Below are 14,253 nucleotides of genomic sequence, written 5' to 3'. Positions count from 1 at the left end.
TCGCAAATCCGGCCAAACAACCATCTCCAGTTTCCTTAAAGGGAAGCCTGGGGGCCATTAACAGCTAAACACTTCTTAATTCAATCACTTTGATGTGGGAGGAAAGAACCAAGTGTTCACAAGAAAGCAACACACTTGATCTACTTACTAGTCACATAAATACCTGAATTGGCAAGCGCTTTTCGTTTAGATTTAATTTTTGTGTTCTTGTTTTGTTTGTTTAAAATAGTATTCAGGGCATGGCAGCAGGCGCTTGCAATGCCCGTTACTGCAGAGGCTGAGGCAGAAGGCTCATTTGATCACAAGAGTTCAATGCCAGCCAGGGCAACAAAGGGAAACTCTAATAGATTAATTAGAGATTAGATATAGAGATTATCTTATTGTTCAGGAAAAGAGTAGATGAGTACAGACTTAGGGTGTGACTCTCACACCATAAAAAGTCTAGGGGAAGTCAAGGGAAATGAAAGAAAGGAATGACTCAGTACAAATTTTGCCCAAATGAGCAACTTTTTGGCCCTCCTGAGAATTAGTGGCAGGGAGACATGCACACTCTAAGAAAAAAAACCTGAATGATTTTTTTGAGATTGAGTCTCGCTCTGTCACCCAGGCTGGAATGCAGCATTGCAATCATAACTCAAGGGAGTCTCCAACTCCTGAGCTCAAGTATCCTCCTGCCTCAGCCTCCCCAGTTGCAGGGACTGTAAGTTCAGACTGCCACGCTGCCTTCTGAAGGATTTTTTTTTCTTTTTGAGATGCAGTCTCACTCTGTAGCCCAGGCTGGAGTGCAGTGGCACGATCTTGGCTCACTGCAACCTCTACCTCTCCGGTCCCAGTTCAAGCAATTTTCCTGCCTCGGCCTCTGGAGTAGCTGGGATTACAGGCCTGTGCCACAATGCCCAGCTAATTTTTGTTATTTTTAGTAGGGACAGGGTTTCACCATGTTGGCCAGGCTAGTCTTGAACTCCTGACCTTGTGATCCACCCTCCTCAACCTCCCAAAGAGGTGGATTACAGGCATGAGCCACCTCGCCCAGCTGAACAATTCTTTTAAAAGCTAAATCTCATCATGTTACCATCCTTAAAACCTTTCAATTACTTTCCATTATTTTTAGGATAAAGAGCAAATCCCTTAAGATGAGCTACAAAGTCCTACATGCCTTCAGCTCCAATTACACCTCCAGTAGTGCCCCCAACGCCAGCCAGTGACCTTTCCGCTCTTTTCAGGACCCTATCTGTCTCTGGGCTTCTACAATTGGCTCTCTCATCCTTCCTCCAGTCCCACAATAATTCCTCAACTCTCAGGCTAAAGTCATTTCCTCAAGGAGGCCTCCACTTGATTAGGTTTTCCTGTTAAACACTCTTATTACAACCCGATTAAATAGTACTAATTACAATTGTATAGCCAGTAGTATATTTAATGTCTATTTCCTGCAAGATAGTACATACCATAAGTGCAAAGTATTAAAAACCTTTAAAGTGTATTATCATTGAATAAATTACTCCTCAATTCTGATTTTTTTTTTTTTTTGAGACAAGGTCTTGCTGTGTCACCCAGGCTGGAGTGCAATGAATGGCATGACACCGTCTCACTGCAACTTCCACCTCTTGGGTTCAAGAGATTCTCCTGGGACTACGGGTATGTATCACCACACTCAACTAATTTTTTTGTATTTTTAGTCGAGATGCGGTTTCATCACGTTGGTCAGGCTGGTGTCGAACTCCTGGCCTCAAATCATTTGCCCACCTCGGCCATCCAAAGTGCTGGGATTACAGGCATGAACTACTGTACTAGGCCCTGCCTGACTTTTAATGACTGTGGCAAATCAGATTTGAATTAAGGGGGTGTGGAAGAACAACACGACCAGACTTGAAACTTTTTCTGTTTTCTGTTTTCCTGTTTTGTTTTCTTGTTTTTTAACTTGGAATGGCTGCAAAAATGGAGAATATGGAGAATGGGTTTATTTGGGGGGTAGACCTCCCCGCCAGGATTTGATATTAGATTAGATGTAAACATGGTTTGGGTTGCACTGAGCATTTGGAGAATGGTACCATTTACTGAAAGGGAATCACTCTTAGAAGACTGAAGATCATTAGTTCAGTTTTTAATATTCTATAAGATACCTAGGCGGAAATTTTTAATAAGAAGTTGATCAACCTGTTCAAGGTTGATCAACAGTCTAGGCTGAAGATGGGAAAGAAGGGCAAGAAGGAGGTTAGGAAACAGTGAAAATTTTTCTAAATAATTATTACAGAGAACAGTAGAGCAAGCTGATTGGAAAAGTGTGTTTGGTAAGACATACTTGAGACAGTGAAGATCCAGAAATTGGTGACTGTTTGTGGAGAAATGAGATAGTAGCATTGAGATTTGCCAGGGGTGTGAGACAGAAAAATGGTAGGGGGAATGTAGCTTCCAAAATATTGAAAAGAAAGTGGGCCGGGCACAGTGGTTTACACCTGTAATCCCAGTAATTTGGGAGGCAGAGGCAGGTAGATCACCTGAGGTCAGGAGTTGGAGACCAGCCTGGCCAACATTGTGAAACCCCATCTCTACTAAAAATACAAATACGAGCCAGGCATGGTGGTGGGTGCATGTAGTCCCAGTTACTCGAGAGGCTGAGACAGGAGAATTGCTTGAACCTGAGAGTCGAGGTTGCAGCAGTGAGCCAGGATCGTGCCACTGCACTCCAGCCTGGGTGACAAAGTGAGGCGCTGTCTCAAAACAAACAAACAAACAAATAAACAAAAGTAACTGAAGACTAGGTATTATGGGGCTATTCTATGACATATGGAAATAGTCATAATTATGATTTTTCAAAAAATCATCAAACACAATTCTAGGTAGCATGCATTTTCATTTAAATCAGGCTATCACATGAATATACCTTGAAGACATTTTAACATTTCCATCCTTCATGGGGATCCAGGGGACCACCAGTTTGCCTAAGGATGGATGAACCAACCCAGGTCAGAAATGGAGCAGGTTGGCTGGGCACCATGGCTCATGTATGTAATCCTAGCATTTTGGGAGGCCAAGGCAGGCTGGTCACTTGATATCGGGCGTTTCAGACCAGTATTGTCAACATGGTGAAGCCCTGTCTCTATTAAAAATACAAAAATTAGCTGGATGTGGTGGTGCCTGCCTGTAATCCCAGCTGCTCGGAAGGCTGAGGCATGAGAATTGCTTGAATCTGGGAGATGAAGGTTGCAGTGAGCCAAGAATGTATCATTGCACTCCAGCCAGGGTGACAGAACTCCTTCACAAAAGAAAAGAAAAGAAGAGAAAAGAAAAAGAAAACAACAACAACAACAAAATGGAGCAGGTCAAAACCCCTGTGCTGATCAGTGGTGGGATCACACCTGTAACTAGACCCTGCACTCCAGCCTGGGCAACATAGCAGGACCTTGTCATTTGTATATATATAAATGGCTGGGTATGGGCGCTCACGCCTGTAATCCCAGCACTTTGGGAAGCTGAGGCAAGCGGATCACAAAGTCAGGTGTTTGAGATCAGCCTGGCCAGCATGGTGAAACCCCATCTCTACTAAAAATATGAAAAATTAGCCAGGCATGGTGGCATGCACCTGTAATCCCAGCTACTTGGGAGACTGAGGCAGGAGAATTGCTTGAACCTGGGAGGTGGAGCTGAGATCACGCCATTGCACTCCAGCCTGGGTGACGGGGCAAACTCCATCTTAGAAAAAAATATATATATACATATATATATGTGTGTATGTATACACACACACACACACATATAAAATTTATTTTTAAGTTTCATCCCTCATCTAAGATTCATTTAAGTTTTCATCCCTCATCTAAGATTAGATTCAACAAGAGGAAACCCATCTTCTGGTCTCCATAGCAACTATAGATTCACAAATGTCCCCAAAACTCAAGAGTTAAAGAATTTAAATTTACAACTGGTTTATCACTAAAAATACCACTCTTGCCTCAGAAGGAGAACGTTTTTAAAAGGTAAAAATAGGCCGGGAGTGGTAGTTCATGCCTGTAATCTCAGCACTTTGGGAGAGTGAGGCAGGCAGGTAATTTGATTCCAGGAGTTCAAGACCAGCCTAACCAACATGGCAAAACCCCATCTCTACTAAAAATACAAAAATTAGCTGGGGGTGGTGGGTGCCTGTAATCACAGCTATTCAGGAGGCTGAGACAGAATTCCTTGAACCCAGGAGGCAGAAGTTTCAGTGAGCTGAGATTGTGCCACTGCAGTCCAGTCTGGGCGACAGAGTGAGACTCCATCTCAAAAAACAAAATGTGTAGAGATGGGGTCTCACTGTGTTGCCCAGACTGGTCTTGAATTCCTGGCCTCAAGGGATTCTTCCACCTCCGTCTGTTGAGTTTTTTTTGATACAGAGTCTTGCTCTGTCACCTAGGCTGCAGCATAATGGTGCAATCAGGCTCACTGCAGCTTCAACCTCTTGGCCTAAAGTTATTGGATCCTCCCACCTCAGCCTCATGTGTAGCTGGGACTACAAGTGCACACCACCATCCCTAGCTAATATTTTCTTTTTTTTTTTGTAGTGATAAGGTACTGCCATGTTACCCAGGCTGGCCTCAAACTTCTGGCCTCAAGAGATCCTCCCATTTCGGCCTCCCAAAGTGGCAGGATTACAAGCTGGAGTCACCAAGCCTGGCTCATGCCCCACTCTCCTCCCTGGAGGTCCAGAGTTGGGGAGGATGGGGACTGAAAGTTCCAGCCCTCTAATCAAGTATAAGACCAGCTCTCATCCTGAAGCTATGAAGCTATCAAGATGCCCCACCCTGAGTCACCTTGTTAGCATAATCGGAGGTGTGATTGAAGGCACTTGAAATGAATAACAAAAGCTACTATCACTCAGGAAATTCCCATGGTTTTAGATGATTTGAGCTAGGAACTGGGGACAAAGACTAAACATATACTTTATTACACCACATAATACAGTGATCCTTCCTTACCTACAAAGACTATGTCCCAAGAACCTCAGTGGATGCCAGAAACTGAGGATAGTACCAAACTCTTTATATACATACATTCCTATGATAAAGTTTAATTTATAAATTAGGCATAGTAATAAACAATACATAATAAAATGGAACAATTATAACAATATACTGTAATACAAGTTATGTGAATGGTTTCTTTCTCTCTCTAAATGTCTTATTGTACTTTACCTACACTTCTTGTGATGATGTGAGATCATAAAACACACAATGAGAAGAGTGACAGAGCTGGACGGTGTGAGATTTTATCCTGCAACACAGAGTGGCAGGCCATTTAAAACTTATAAATGGTTTTTTTTCTGGAATTTTCCATGTAATATTTTCAGACTGCAGTTGGCCATGGGTAACTGAAATGTCAGTGAGTGAAACCAAGGACATGGGGACACTGCTGTACTCTGTACCTATTAACCATATCTAATTGTGTATGTTCACTCATTAACAATGACCTCAATTTTTGCTTTATTTATTTATTTATGTCCCTATTTATTTTTTTAAGAGTGCAGTGGCACGATCTTGGCTCACTGCAACCTCCACCTCCTGGGTTCAAGCAATTCTCCTGCCTCAGCCTCCTGAGTAGCTGGGATTATAGGCTCCCGCCACCATACCCAGCTAATTTTTGTATTTTTAGTCGAGACAGGTTTTCACCATGTTGGCCAGGCCAGTCTCGAACTTCTGACCTTGTGATCCACCCACCTTGGCCTCCCAAAGTGCTAGGATTACAGGGGCGAGCAACTGCGCCTGGACTTTATTTTTATTTTTAAATTTCAGCAACAGAGGGAGATTCCATTTCAAAAAAAAAAAGAGATGTTCTCACAGTAACTGTTGGATATGCCAGGAATTTACAATCTGCTATGTGATTTTCTTTTTCTTTGAGACAGGATCTGGCTCTGTCACCCAAGCTGGAGTGCAATGGTACGGTCTCGGCTCACTGCAACCTCTGCCTCACAAGTTCGAGCGATTCTCCTGCCTCAAGCCTCCCAAAGTAGCTGGGACTGCAGGAATGCATAACCACACCCAGCAAGTTTTTGTATTTTTAGTAGAGACAGGTTTTTGCCATGTTTGCCAGGCTGGTCTCAAACTCCTGACCTCAAGTGATCCCTGCCTCAGCCTCCCAAAGTGCTAGGATTACAGGCGTGAGCCACCGCTCTCAACTTGCAGTTTGCTTTTTGAGTAACAATTGGGTAAATTTAAATACTCCCATAGTATTTGTAATGTTGTCGTTTCTGACATCATTATTAGCACCAAACGTGTGGGGATTTTCTACACCAGTTTTCCAATTCTCCACAACTTGGTGTCCAACAAGTCAATTCTGAGACTATTAGGATTTAGCATAGACTCCACAGGTTAAGAGATTAGTCCTGGGACTGGCGTGGTGGCTCACACCTGTAATCCCAGCACTTAGGGAGGCCAAGGTGGGTGGATCACAAGGTCAGGAGTTCAAGACCAGCCTGGCCAACATGGTGAAATCCCATCTCTACTAAAAATACAAAAATTACCCAGGCCTAATGGCAAGCACCTGTAATTGCAGCTATGTGGGAGGCTGAGACAGGAGAATCGCTTGAACCTGGGCGGTAGAAGTTGCAGTGAGCCAAGATTGCGCCATTGAACTCCATCCAGCCTGGGCGACAGAGCAAGACTGTCTCAAAAAGATTAGTCCTACGAGACCCCCCACTTCAGACACAGCCGCAAATAGAGTGCTCAAGCTACCTGCAGTTCTGCCACAGAAACTACAAATTCAGGAGTTCCCATGAGCTCAGAAAAATGCTTTACTTACGTTTTCGGGTTGATTACAGAGGATGCAATTCAGACGCAGCCAAATTGAAGAGATGTATAGTGAGTTATGAGGGGTAGAGAGTAACTCAGAGCTCCTTGCCTTCTTCCATGTTCCACACTCTCAGCATCTCTACCTGTGCATGAACCTGGAAGCTCCAGGAACTCCATGGTTTAGGGTTTTTTGTTTTGTTTTTTTTTTTTTTTTAAATCAAGGTTTCATTACATAGTCATGGTGATTAAGCCTAATCTCTCAGCCCCTCTCCCTTCCTGGGAGGTGAGTTGGGAGGGGACTGAAAGTTCTAACTCCAATCACCTGGTGGGTTTTTCCGGCCAGCCAGCCTCTATCATACAACTGGCTTTCTAGGAATCCCTACCTTGACTTGAGTCACTCATTGGCATACAAAAGACATTCTTATCACTCAGAAGATTCCAAGGATTTTAGGAGCCAGTACTAGGAACCTGGATCAAAAACCATTTGTTTTTTATTATACCATAATCTGATTTAGAAAATACAGGCCGGGCGCGGTAGTCTCCCACGCCCTTCTGTTCAGACCCCCAAGGAGCCGTGTGCATCTCTGGGATCGTTCGGCCAGAAAAGAGGACCCCAGAAGTTTCTGGAGTCTTTGTTTCCCTGAAACGCTGGGTCCAGCCTGCCAGCCCATTGTTTAGTCTTCTAAATTCTAAATCCTGGCATAGTCTACCTGAGTCCTCGCCACCATCCTACAGGTAGACAGTGTCCATTCCAGCAGTGAGGTGACTGTGACATGGTGTCCATCCTCTCTTCCTTGACCAGGTGGTCCCCATGATTGGACGCATAGGCGGTCACCAGCTCTCCTTGTTACTAACCTGTGCAGACCTTTGAGATCTCTCATCAGGAGAAACTGGAATTGCTGGGTCCAAAGTGTTCGGGAAGTTTGGAGTGATTCTTGTTGCAGGGGGAAGTGGGAACTATGGAGGTGTCACTGAACTTTCAGGGGTTCCGGGATCCCCCACTCAGGTGCCTGCCCCAGCTCCCCAGGCATGCCCCCCTCCTGCCCCCACCAAGGCCTGTTTTCACCCCTCCTGGTGCCACCTCCGCCACCAGCTGGACCTTGCGGGGGGGCCTCTGGATCACAGAGTTCCAATTTCAGCAGGAACTGCCCAGCCCTGCCCCTTCCCTGGCAAGAGCATGGCCAAGCACTCTGTCCAGAGACTGACCGACAGACAGACGCTGGGACACAGGACAACGGAGGCGCCAAAGGCATACCTGGCAAGCCCTGCGCAGGGTAGGAGGTGAGTGCCCCCCGCCCCATCATGCCCCACTCTCACCTTTTCCAGGCTTCGTTTGGCTGCAGATCTCTCGGGATGCGATACTGAAGAGAGGAGAGACCCCCAAATTCCTGGACCCGGGAAGCGAGACTTACTCCAGCCCCCTAACTTCAGCGAGTTGGACCCCTTTCACCATGCCGGCCCCCGAGAGCCCAGCTCTGTTTAAGGGGCCACCAGACCTCCCAGCTACTAGGGGCTTTGACCCTTATTAGCATAAAGCTAGTGAGTCCCCCAAGCTCTCCTACCCCCAGAAAGCTCTTATCTCTCTGGTTTATTTTCCCATTGCCCTTAGCAAAGGATTCCAGGGAGTAGAGTTCATGGGGTGGGGTGGGGGGTTGCAAGCTCCCAGAATTCTGAGGGCCAGGGAAGTGAAGCAATAAGCTGGTATGAATTGAGAGATCCTCTGTGCCTAGCCTTGCACCCAACATGGTGCCACGCTGCTTTGAACTTTGCTGCTGCTAATCCATTTAATACAACTCATAAAGGTAGAGTCTCATTATCCCCATTTTGCAGGGAAGGAAACTGAGGCACAGAGAGGTTAAAGTTTGCACAGCCGGTGGGTTGTGAAAATGGGGAGTAAAAAGACAGCGGAGAATTGGAGAGGCCAAGTCCATGAAACTTCAAATTTCCTCTAGGATTAGATAGGACCAGCAGACCTGCTGAGACAAAAATAACAGATCAAGCTGGGCATGGTGGCTCTTGCCTGTAATCCCAGCACCTAGGAGGCTGAGGCAGGAGGATTGCTTGAGGACAGGAGTCAGAGACCAGTGTGGGCAACATAGCGAGACCCCCATCTCTAAAACATAAAAAAAATTAGCCAGGCCAGGTGAGGCGGTTTATGCCTGTGATCCCAGTACTCTGGGAGGCCGAGGTGGGAAGACTGATTGAGCCTAGGAGTTCAAAGCTTTGGTGAGCTTTGATTGTGCCACTGCAGCCTGGGCAACAGAGTGAGACTCGGTCTCTAAAACATAAATTAATAAATAATTAAAAAATAAAAAATAAATCACACATCAAGACTAACACTGGAACAAGCTTTGGAGTCACATAAGCCTGGGTCAGAGTCAGCTCTGCTACTTCCCATTTGTGTGGCCCTGAGGGAGGCAGTTCCCCTCTTGATACCTCAGTTTGCTGTTCTCTGAAATGGGGACAGTGCGGCCTACGTCCTAGAGTTGTTATAAGGATTAACTGACAGTCCGTTTATGGAGTTATGATTATGGAGCCCAGGTCTCCTAAATCCCAGGGCCCACTCCCTGCGTTCAAATCCCAGCCCTTCCACTTATCAGCTGGGTAAAATCAGCCAAGTTACTCAACCTCTGGTCTTCAGCTTCTTTGTCTGCAAATCAATATGATAATTGGATCTACCTAGGGTTGATGTCAGGATGAAAGGAGTTGAGAATTATTAGGTATTCCAAAGAGTGCTTGGCACATTTTTGTGTAAATGTTAAAGTTCCAAAAAGTTGCCTGGCCCCCTGAGCAGGTGAGCTGGGGACCCCTGCCTTCTACCATCCTACAAGCCCCCCCTGGTGTTCCCTTGGTTCTGGAACCATGTTCCCGGACAGGACAGTTGATAGCTACCATAACCTGGCATTTTCCAAAACGTACCATGTAGACTCTTGGATACACAAGGTAATTTTAGGGCCACATTAGGGTGAGCCTTTTAAAACTCATGCATTGATTTTTATGTTTCCCCACTGGCTGTGTTATAGAACAATTTTGTAAGTAACACGTATTTGCTTTAGTGTGTTGAATAAGCACCAGGTGTGAGCTTTTCTGCTCATCCATCCTCTTCTACTCCATTCTTGTAGGCTGTAAAGAATGTTCTTCATCGGGCCGGGCACCGTGGCTCACACCTGTAATCCCAGCACTTTGGGAGGCCGAGGCGGGTGGATCACGAGGTCAAGAGATCAAGACCATCCTGGTCAACATGGTGAAACCCGGTCTCTACTAAGAATACAAAAAATTAGCTGGGCATGGTGGCGCGTGCCTGTAGTCCCAGCTACTCAGGAGGCTGAGGCAGGAGAATTGCCTGAACCTAGGAGGCGGAGGTTGCGGTGAGCCGAGATCAGGCCATTGCACTCCAGCCTGGGTAACAAGAGCGAAACTCCGTCTCAAAAAAAAAGAATGTTCTTCAGAGTTCATTCCTTCTTCTGCCATTGTGTTAATTTTCACATTATCACCCACCACCAAGCCAGGGGTTGGCAAACTTAAAGAGCTGAGCAGCCTACAGTACTTGAGGTTTTGTCAGCCAGGCGGCTTCCTTCCAACCACTCAGCTCTGCCATTGTAGCATGAGCACAGTAGTCACAACCATAAACAACAGTCATAACTGTGTTTCTTTCTTACTTTTTGAGATGCAGTTCCACTTTTGTCACCCAGGCTGGAGTGCAATGGCATGATCTCAGCTCACTGCAATCTCCACTTCCTGGGTTCAAGTGATTTTCCTGCCTCAGCCTCCCAAATAGCTGGGATTACAGGCACCCACCACCACACCTTGTTATTTTTTGTATTTTTAGTGGAGATGGGGTTTCACCATGTTGGCCAGGCTGATCTCCAACTCCTGCAGAGCCTGATGTGGACTGGTGAGGCCGGAGCCTCTCTAGGTTGCTCAAAAAATCTGTGTTCAGGTCCTTGGTCTGCAGGGAGGACCAAATCCCCATCGATGACCGCACGAAAACAGAGTTAGGGAACCCACAGTGTGAAACAGCTTGAGAATTAGAATCTGTGTCATATCCAACATTATTCACACTCATGATTGCTGGACTGGACCACCTGAACAGGAGGAAACAGAAGGGCACCCTCTTCACCTGCGTGAAGGCATGAGGTAGAGGCAGTCACTGAGGGCATGAGGTAGAGGCAGGGGCATCTGGGATGGGGCAGGCTATGGTCAAGGGCAGTGGGGCTCGTGGGCACTAGGCATTGGGGGTGGTGGTGTTAGTGAAAGGTCTGGGGCAGGGCAGAGATCAGGAGGAATGGCATTCCAGCAGGGTTCAGAGACAGTCAGTAGGTTGGCAGACACAGGAACAGGTGGCCTGGGACTCAGAGGAACAGTTGGTATTGGAGGAGAAGGGCTCTGTTTTCCTCCAGTCTTCCTGTTTGGTGCTTCATTAGCACTCCACTGCACCCCCAACCCCTGTCTCTCCCCTGCCCTCACTCCCTGAGTCTTAGAACCCCTTCCTTACCTTCAGTATACACCTTTTTTTTTTTTTCAGTCAGAGTCTCACTCTTGCCCAGGCTGGAGTGCCGTGGTGCAATCTAAGCTCACTGCAACTTCCACCTCCCAGGTTCGAGCAACTCTTCTGCCTCAGCCTCCCAAGTAGTTGGGATTAGTGGCACACACCACCATGCCTGGCTAATTGTTGTAATTTTAGTAGAGACGGGGTTTCACCATGTTGGCCAGGCTGGTCTCCAACTCCTGACCTCAGGTGATCCACCCGCCTCGGCCCCACTGAGTGCTGGGATTACAGGCATGAGCCAGCATGCTGGCTGCAGCATGCACCTTCCTATTGAAGCTATTTTCATGCCTCAGCGTCCTGAGTAGCTGGAATTACAGATAAGAGCCAACACACCTGGCTAATTTTTGTATTTTTAGTAGACACAGGGTTTTACTGTGTTGGCCAGACTGGCCTCGAACTCTTGACCACAAGTGATTCACCTGCCTTGTCCTCCCAAAGTGCTGGGATTACAGGCATGAGACACTGCACCCAGCCCATTGATTTTTTAAAAAATATTTGTTTATTCAGGTTTTTGTGCTGAAAAAAAAAATTTGAAAAAAATATTTATGTGTAATGTATTGAGGGTGTATAAGTGTGAGTTTCTCACATGCCTGTGTCACATAGTGGTGAAGCCTGGGCAGTTCATTGATGTGAGTTATCAGAAACCTGTGTTCAAGAGGGCTCCTTAGCGTTTTTTCCATAAAAGGCAAATTTGTGGGCAGGGCTTGGTGGCTCATGGCTATAATCCCAGCACTTTGGGAGGCTGAGACTGGTGGATCATGAATTCAGGAGCTCAAGACTAGCCTGGCCAACATGGTGAGGCCCCGTCTATACTGCCACCAATAGCTGGGCGTGGTGGCAGGCACCTATAGTCCCAGCTACTTTGGAGACTGAGGCAGAAGAATCGCTTGAACCCAGGAGGCAGAGGTTGCAGTAGAGTAGGTGTCCAGCCTAGATAACAGAGCGAGACTGTGTCTCAAAAAAAAGAAAAACAAGAAAAAGAAAATTTGGACTATTGCTGATTACAAATATTTTTAGAGTAGAATTCAAAATGGTAACTGCAGATGATGAAAACAGTAGTTATGATGAGAATTGATGAAAGTTCCCAATTCACAAGAAAATTTAATTTCTTATTTTATGTACAGCATTTTAAGACAGTAACTGGAATCATGACTGACAGCATCACATCAGGACCACTGGACGATTTTTTGTTTGTTTTTGAGACAGAGTCTCACTCTATTGCCCAGGCTGGAGTGCAGTGGAGTGATCTCAGCTCACCAGAACCTCCTCTTCCTGGGTTCAAACAATTCTCCTGCTTCAGCCTCCTGAGTAGCTGAGATTACAAGCGTGTGCCACCTTGCCTGGCTATTTTTTGTATTTTTAGTAGAGATGGGGATTCACCATGTTGGCCAAGCTTGTCTGGAGCTCCTGACCTTGTGATTGACTGCCTCGGCTTCCCAAAGTGCTGGGATTACAGGCATGAGCCACCTCACCTGGCCAGAACACCAGATTTTTATAAATTTCATAAAATCTTCAGAATGCATTAACTTTTTTTTTTCTTGAGATGGAGTCCTGCTCTGTCACCCAAGCTGGAGTGCAGTGGTGCCATCTCTGCTCACTGCAACCTCTGCCTCCCTGATTCAAGCAATTCTCCTGCCTCAGCCTTCCAGGTAGCTGGGACTACAGGCTGGTTAATTTTTGTCTTTTTAGTAGAGATGTGCTTTCACCCCATTGGTCAGGTGGGTCTCGAACTCCTTGACCTCAGTTAATCCACCTGCCTCAGTCTCCCAAAGTGCTGGGATTACATGTGTGAGCCACCATTGCCTGTCCAAGACTCAGTTTTTCAAGGAAAAATAACTATGTCCTTCGTAAGCTTGCTAGCAGGTTTAAGTGTAATAATGTGTGGGAATGACTTTGCACTGTGACTAACATGTAGTAAAAGCTTAATTAATGTTAACCCTTATCACTATTGTATAAGAATGTAAGTTACAGGAGAGAGGAACCCTGTCAGTTTGTTCTCTGCTATAGCCCAAGACCATGAATCGTGGCTGGCATATAGTGGGCATTTATTTTATTTTATTTATTTATTTATTTATTTATTTTTTGAGACGGAGTTTCGCTCTTGTTACCCAGGCCGGAGTGCAATGCCGCGATCTCGGCTCACCGCAGTCTCCGCCTCCTGAGTTCAAGCAATTCTCCTGCCTCAGCCTCCTGAGTAGCTGGGATTACAGGCACGCACCACCATGCCCAGCTAATTTTTTGTATTTTTAATAGAGACGGGGTTTCACCATGTTGACCAGGATGGTCTCAATCTCTTGACCTCGTGATCCACCCTCCTCGGCCTCCCAAAGTGCTGGGATTACAGGCTTGAGCCACCGCGCCCGGCCTATTTTATTTTATTTATTTATTTAGAGACGGAGTCTCGCTCTGTTGCCCAGGCTGGAGTGCAGTGGCTCCTGCCTCAGCCTCCCTAGTGGCCGGGATTACACGTGTGCACTCCCACGCCCGGCTAATATTTGTACTTTTAGTAGTGATGGGGTTTCACCATGTTGGCCAGGCTGGTCTCAAACTCTTGCCTCAAGTGATTCACGCGCCTTGGCTTCCCAAAGTGTTGGAATTACAAATGTGAGTCACTGCACTTGGCCCATAGTAGACATTTAATAATATTTGTTGAACAAGTATTTGGCATTCTTGGAGTTCAGAAAAGGGGTGGGGAAGATTTTTAAATAACTATATATATGTATGTAGTTATTTAATATATATACATATATAGTTATTTAATATATATATACATATACATATATATATGTATATGTGTATATATATATATAGAGAGAGAGAGAGACAGAGTGACAGAGTTTCGCTCTTGTTTCCCAGGTTAAACTGCAATGGTGCAAACTTGGCTAACCACAACCTTCGCCTTCCAGGTTTAAGCGATTCTCCTGCCTCAGCCTCCCAAGTATC

General features: G+C 45.9%; 1 long non-coding RNA gene across 1 annotated transcript; it reads left to right on the top strand.

The window, feature by feature from the left end:
* Positions 1–2,939: 2,939 nt before the first annotated feature.
* On the top strand, positions 2,940–3,410 carry LOC116529948. Its single transcript, XR_004259756.1, has 2 exons — positions 2,940–2,979; positions 3,320–3,410. It is a non-coding gene; the product is annotated as an uncharacterized LOC116529948 (long non-coding RNA).
* Positions 3,411–14,253: the final 10,843 nt, after the last annotated feature.

This window comes from Sapajus apella, unplaced genomic scaffold (genome assembly GCF_009761245.1).
Source record: "Sapajus apella isolate SASKATOON/1434 unplaced genomic scaffold, GSC_monkey_1.0 scaffold64, whole genome shotgun sequence".
Lineage (NCBI taxonomy): Eukaryota > Metazoa > Chordata > Mammalia > Primates > Cebidae > Sapajus > Sapajus apella.
Note: the sequence above shows the minus strand (reverse complement) of the source record. Positions and strands in the feature narration are given on the sequence as shown.